This window comes from Salmo salar, chromosome 19 (genome assembly GCF_965601325.2).
Source record: "Salmo salar chromosome 19, fSalSal1, whole genome shotgun sequence".
Taxonomy (NCBI): Eukaryota; Metazoa; Chordata; class Actinopteri; order Salmoniformes; family Salmonidae; genus Salmo; species Salmo salar.
The window spans coordinates 50,962,501-50,970,000 of NC_138309.1; positions in this window are offsets into that span (position 1 = coordinate 50,962,501).

Consider the following 7,500-nt stretch of genomic DNA (forward strand, 5'->3'; position numbering starts at 1 on the left):
AAGTGGAATTATGTTTTTAGAAATGTTTACAAATTAATAACATTTTTAAAGCTGAAATATCTTGAGTCTATAAGTATTCAACCCCTTTTGTCACGACTTCCACCGAAGTCGGTTCCTTTCCTTGTTCGGGCGGCGTTCGACGGTTGGCGTCACCCGTCTTCTAGCCATCGTCGATCCACTTTTCATTTTCCATTTGTTTTGTCTTGTTTTCCTACACACCTGGTTCTCATTTCCCTCATTAAGTGTTGTGTATTTAACCCTCTGTTCCCCCCATGTCTTTGTGTGGAATTGTTCGTTGTAAGTGCACATGTTTACTGGTGCGCGACGGGTTTTGTACCCATGTTTGTTATTCTTTATGCCGTTGGTTTTGCAATTAAACTGCTCCAGCTATTACCTAGTTCTGCTCTCCTGCGTCTGACTTCCCTGCCACCAGTTACGCACCCCTTACAGAATTCCACACCTGAAAAATGGAGTCAGCAGGAGCAGGTGCCCCTGGTATGGGGGTCGAGGAGCGCGTCCAGGAGCAAGTGGCGATGATCTACCATCTCGGCGCCGCCATGGACTGCATCGTCCAAACCATGGACCGCTGGGAGAGACAGGGAGTTCCTCCAGTGCCTCCACCAGCACAACCAGGGCCTCCACTACTCGCCTTCCCTTCACCCGGTCCCAGTGGGATTTGTCTCGCCCTTCCCCAGGAGTACGACGGGACGCTGCCAGGGTTTCCTATTGCAGCTATATCTCTACCTGGCAACCGTCCACTCGGCTCCTTCGGGCCGTGAGAGGGTGTCCGCCCTCGTCTTGTGCCTCTCAGGGAAGGCCCTGGAGTGGGCCAACGCCGTGTGGGGAGAAGGAGATGCGGCGCTGGACCATTTTGAGGATTTCAACCGCCGTTTCCAGGCAGTCTTCGACCACCCGCCCGAGGGTAGAGCGGCGGGTGAACGTCTCTACCATCTGAGGCAGGGGACGAGGAGTGCCCAGAAGTTCGCCATGGACTTTCGGACCCTGGCCGCCGGCACGGGATGGAACAACAGGGCCCTGATCGACCACTATCGATGCAGTTTGCGCAAGGACATTCGTCGGGAGTTGGCCTGCAGGGACACCACCCTCACCTTCGACCAGCTGGTGGACCTGTCCACTCCAGCTGGGAGGTGCTGTGCGCAGGGAGATCGGAGGAGGTTCCGTCTCGTGCACCATCTGTGGCCGCAGAGGTCACACTGCCGGTCGGTGTCGGGTTGATTCCTCTGGGAGTTGAGACAGCAAGCAGAGCGCTCTGGCGTCACCCCAGGGGAGAAAGCACTATTCTTACCCAGAGCCCTCTGTTGCACATGTTTTGTTTGTTACTTTTCCTGAGTTTTCCCCGCATTCCCAGCATAAGGCGCTCGTCGATTCAGGAGCGGTTGGGGATTTTATAGACAGATCATTTGCCCATAGGTTAGGGATCCCCATCGTTCCAGTGGCTATGCCCTTCCCAGTTCACGCCTTAGACAGTCGACCATTAGGGTCAGGGTTGATTAGGGAGGCCACCGCTCCTCTGGGCATGGTGACGCAGGGGGGGTCACACGGAGAGAATCAGTCTCTTCCTCATTGACTCTCCTGCGTTTCCCGTGGTGCTAGGCCTACCCTGGTTAGCTTGTCATGATCCCACTGTTTCATGGCAACAGAGGGCTCTCACGGGGTGGTCGCGAGAGTGCTCGGGGAGGTGTTTAGGGGTTTCCGTTGGTGCTACTACGGTGGAAAGTCCAGACCAGGTCTCCACCGTGCGCATTCCCCCCGAATATGCCGATTTGGCTCTCGCCTTCTCCAAAAAGAAGGCGACTCAATTACCCCCCCATCGACGGGGGGATTGTGCAATAAATCTCCTGGTAGACGCCACACTTCCCAGGAGTCACGTGTACCCCCTGTCACAGGCGGAGACGGCAGCTATGGAAACATATGTCTCTGAATCCCTGCGTCAGGGGTACATTCGGTCCTCCACTTCACCCGCCTCCTCGAGTTTCTTTTTTGTGAAGAAGATGGAGGGAGGTCTGCGCCCGTGTATTGACTATCAAGGCCTAAATCAGATCACTGTGAGGTACAGTTACCCGCTACCTCTTATCGCCACTGTTTGAGTCAATGCACGGGGCGCGCTTCTTCACCAAACTGGATCTCAGGAGCACTTACAACCTGGTGCGTATCCGGGAGGGAGACGAGTGGAAGACGGCGTTCAGTACGACCTCAGGGCATTATGAGTACCTCGTCATGCCGTACGGGTTGATGAATGCGCCATCAGTCTTCCAAGCCTTTGTAGACAAGATTTTCAGGGACCTGCATGGGCAGGGTGTAGTGGTGTATATTGATGACATTTTGATATACTCCGCTACACGCGCCGAGCATGTGTCCCTGGTGCACAGGGTGCTTGGTCGCCTGTTGGAGCATGACCTGTACGTCAAGGCTGAGAAATGCCTGTTCTTCCAACAGTCCGTCTCCTTCCTAGGGTACCGCATTTCCACCTCAGGGGTGGAGTTGGAGAGTGATCACATTGCAGCCGTGCGTAATTGGCCGACTCCCACCACGGTAAAGGAGGTGCAGAGGTTTCTAGGGTTTGCCAATTACTACCGGAGGTTTATCCAGGGTTTCGGTCAGGTAGCGGCTCCCATTACCTCACTGTTGAAGGGGGGACCGGTGCGTTTACAGTGGTCGGCTGAGGCAGCAGGGCTTTTGGTCACCTGAGGGCTCTGTTTACCTCGGCTCCCATGCTTGCCCATCCGGATCCCTCTTTGGCATTTATAGTGGAGGCGGACGTGTCCGAGGCTGGGATAGGAGCTGTGCTCTCTCAGCGCTCGGGGACACGACCGAAGCTCCGCCCCTGTGCTTTCTTCTCGAGGAAGCTCAGCCTGGCGGAGCGAAACTATGACGTGGGGGACTGGGAGCTGTTGGCTGTCGTCAAGGCCTTGAAGTCGTGGAGGCATTGGCTTTTCTCATCTGGACTGACCACTGCAATCTGGAGTACATCTGGGCAGCGAGACTGAACCCTCACCAGGCAAGGTGGGCCGTGTTTTTCACCCGTTTTGTTTTCACCCTTTCTTTCAGACCAGGTTCCCAGAAGGTGTAGGCAGACACACTGTCCTGGCTGTATGACAAAGAGGAGCGGTCCGTGGATCCCACCCCCATACTCCCGCCTCCTGCCTGGTGGCGCCGGTAGTGTGGGAGCTGGACACGGACATTGAGCAGGCACTACGTGCAGAGCCCACTCCCCTCCAGTGTCCCGCTGCGAGTCTGTACGTTCCGTCTGCTGTCCGTGACCGGCTGATCTATTGGGCCCACACGTCACCCTCCTCTGGTCATCCAGGCATCGGTCGGACGGTGCGCTGTCAAGGTGGGAAGTACTGGTGGCCCACGTTGGCTAAGGACGTGAGGGTTTATGTTTCCTCCTGCTCGGGGTGCACCCAGTGTAAGGCTCCTAGGCACCTGCCCAGAGGTAAGCTACACCCCTTACCCATTCCACAACGGCCTTGGTCGCACCTGTCGGTGGATTTCCTCACTGATCTTCCCCCATCACAAGGTAACACCACGATCCTGGTCGTTGTGGCCCGGTTTTCTAAGTCCTGCCGTCTCCTCCCTCTGCCCGGTCTCCCTACGGCCCTACAGACTGCGGAGGCCCTGTTTACACACGTCTTCCGGCACTACGGGGTGCCTGAGGATATAGTGTCTGATCAGGGTCCCCAGTTCACGTCGAGGGTCTGGAGGGCGTTCATGGAACGTCTGGGGGTCTTGATCAGCCTTACCTCGGGTTTTCACCCCGAGAGTAACGGGCAGGTGGAGAGAGTTAACCAGGATGTGGATAGGTTTCTGAGGTCTTATTGCCAGGACCGGCCGGGGGAGTGGGCGGCGTTTGTGCCCTGGGCAGAGATGGCCCAGAACTCGCTCCGCCACTCCTCCACCAACCTCTCCCCTTCCAGTGCGTACTGGGGTATCAGCCGGTTCTGGCTCCTTGGTATCAGAGTCAGACCAAGGCTCCTGCGGTGGACGACTGGTTCCGGCGCGCGGAGGAGACATGGGACCCCGCTCATGTTCACCTTCAGCGAGCCGTGCAGCGCCAGAAAGCCAGCGCAGACCGTTACCGCAGTGAGGTCCCGGTGTTCGCACCGGGGGACCAGGTCTGGCTCTCGACCCTCCACCTGCCCCTCCACCTGCCCTGCAGGAAGCTGGGTCCGTGGTTTGTGGTGCCATTTAAAGTCCTGAGGAGACTGAACGAGGTGAGTTACAGGTTACAGCTTCCCCCGATTACCGTATTAACCCCCCGTTCTATGTGTCTCTCCTCAGGCCGGTGGTGGCTGGGAGTCTGAGGTGCGGGAGATTCCTCCGCCCCCTCCGCCCCCTCTGGACTCCGTTCGATCCATACTGGATTCGAGGCGTCGGGCGAGGGGCCTTCAGTACCTCGTGGACTGGGAGGGGTACGGTCCGGAGGAGAGATGCTGGGTTCCGGTGGAGGACGTGTTGGACCCTTCAATGCTGCGGGAGTTCCACCGTCTCCGTCCGGATCGCCCTGCACCTCGCCCTCCGGGTCGTCCTCGAGGCCGGTGTCAGCGCGCTGCTGGAGCCGCGCGTCAAGGGGGGGGTACTGTCACAACTTCCACCGAAGTCGGTTCCTCTCCTTGTTCGGGCAGCGTTCGGCGGTCGGCGTCACCGGTCTTCTAGCCATCGTCGATCCACTTTTCATTTTCCATTTGTTTTGTCTTGTTTTCCTACACACCTGGTTCTCATTTCCCTCATTAAGTGTTGTGTATTTAACCCTCTGTTCCCCCCATGTCTTTGTGTGGAATTGTTTGTTGTAAGTGCTTGTGCACATGTTTACAGGTGCGCGACGGGTTTTGTACCCATGTTTGTTATTCTTTATGCTGTTGGTTTTGCAATTAAACTGCTATTACCTAGTTCTGCTCTCCTGCGTCTGACTTCCCTGCCACCAGTTACGCACCCCTTACACCTTTGTTATGGCCAGCTTAAATAAGTTCAGGAGTAAATGTGCTTAACAAGTCACATAATATGTTACATTGACTCACTGTGTGCAATAATAGTGTTTAACATTATTTTTTAATGACTACCTGTACCCCACACATACAATTATCTGCTTTAGGTTCCTCAGTTGAGTAGTGAATTTCAAACACAGATTCAACCACAAAGACAAGGGAGGTTTTCCAATGCCTTGCAAAGAAGGGCACCTATTGTTAGATGAAAAAAAATCAAAACTGACATTGAATATCAATTTGAGAATGATGAAGTTATTAATTACACTTTGGATGATGTATCAATACACCCAGTCACAACAAAGATACAGGCGTCCTTCCTAGCTCAGTTGCCGGAGAGGAAGGAAACCGCTCATGGATTTCACCGAGGCCAATGGTGACTTTAAAACAGTTACAGAGTTTAATGGCTGTCCTGAATACAAAGCGGTATGTTTTGGCCAAATCCAACATAAGACATCACTCTGGATATTTTCAAGCATGGTGGTGGCTGCATCATGTTATGGGTATGCTTTCCAACAGACATTGGGAGACAAATTCACATTTCAGCAGGACAATAACGTAAAACACAAGGCCAAATATACACTGCGGTTGCTTACCAAGACAACGTTGAATGTTCCTGAGTTGCCTAGTTACAGTTTTTACTTAAATCGGATTGAAAATCTATGGCAAAAACGTCTGTCTATCAATGATCACCCACCCCCTTTTACATCTTTATTTCAGTCATTTAGCAGATGCTCTTATCCAGAGCAATTTACACGAGCAATTAGGGTTAAGTGCCTCGCTCAAGGGCACCTTTTGGTTACTAACCCAACGCTCTTAACCGCTTGAAGAATTTTTAAAAGAATAATGTGCATATGTTGTACAGTCCAGGTGTGCACAGTTCTTAGAGACACACAGAAAGACTCACATCAGTAATCGCTGCCAAAGGTGATTCTAACATTCTAACGTGTGTGTGCGTGTTTCATGTTGCAAGTTGTATTGTTACATGCACGAGTACAGTGAAATGCTTAACTTGCAAGCATTTGTGTGTGTGTGTGTGTGTGTGTGTGTGTGTGTGTGTGTGTGTGTGTGTGTGTGTGTGTGTGTGTGTGTGTGTGTGTGTGTGTGTGTGTGTGTGTGTGTGTGTGTGTGTGTGTGTGTATGTGTGTGTGTCCACAAGAATAGTAAACAACAATTTGACCAACTGGGGACATTTTGCTGGTCACCACAAGGTCAAATGCTATTTCTAGGGGGTTTAGGGTTAAGGTTAGAATTAGGTTAAGGGTTAGGATTAGGTTTAGGGTTAGGAGCTAGGGTTAGGTTTAGGGTTAAGGTTATGTTTTTGGGTTAATGTTAGGGTTAGGGAAAATAGGATTTTCAATGGGACTTAATTGTGTGTCCCCACAGGGTTAGCTGTACAAGTCTGTCTGTCTGTCTGTCTGTCTGTCTGTCTGTCTGTCTGTCTGTCTGTCTGTCTGTCTGTCTGTCTGTCTGTCTGTCTGTCTGTCTGTCTGTCTGTCTGTCTGTGTGCGCGTGCGTGCGTGCATGCGTGCGTGCGTGTGTGTGTGTCCTGAGTGCTAGTATGGACAGTAACAGACAACCTCATCCAGTGGTGTAGTGTTGCCTGGAGAAGTGTTTATACTGTAATTTTGGCCCGCCCGGCAAAGGAAAGGCGCCCTGTGTGAAACATTCTATGAGAAACAGTGACATACACTCTGAATTACCTAAAATTATGAATCCCATATTGGTCTTTCACAGTCAGGCCAACCCAAGCTGTACTGTTCATATGGGTCTTTCACAGTCAGGCCAACCCAAGCTGTACTGGTCATATTGGTCTTTCACAGTCAGGCCAACCCAAGCTGTACTGTTCATATTGGTCTTTCACAGTCAGGCCAACCCAAGCTGTACTGGTCATATTGGTCTTTCACAGTCAGGCCAACCCAAGCTGTACTGGTCATATGTGTCTTTCACAGTCAGGCCAACCCAAGCTGTACTGGTCATATTGGTCTTTCACAGTCAGGCCAACCCAAGCTGTACTGGTCATATGGGTCTTTCACAGTCAGGCCAACCCAAGCTGTACTGGTCATATTGGTCTTTCACAGTCAGGCCAACCCAAGCTGTACTGGTCATATTGGTCTTTCACAGTCAGGCCAACCCAAGCTGTACTGGTCATATTGGTCTTTCACAGTCAGGCCAACCCAAGCTGTACTGTTCATATTGGTCTTTCACAGTCAGGCCAACCCAAGCTGTACTGTTCATATTGGTCTTTCACAGTCAGACCAACCCAAGCTGTACTGTTCATATTGGTCTTTCACAGTCAGACCAACCCAAGCTGTACTGGTCATATTGGTCTTTCACAGTCAGACCAACCCAAGCTGTACTGGTCATATTGGTCTTTCACAGTCAGACCAACCCAAGCTGTACTGGTCATATTGGTCTTTCACAGTCAGGCCAACCCAAGCTGTACTGGTCATATTGGTCTTTCACAGTCAGGCCAACCCAAGTTGTACTGTTCATA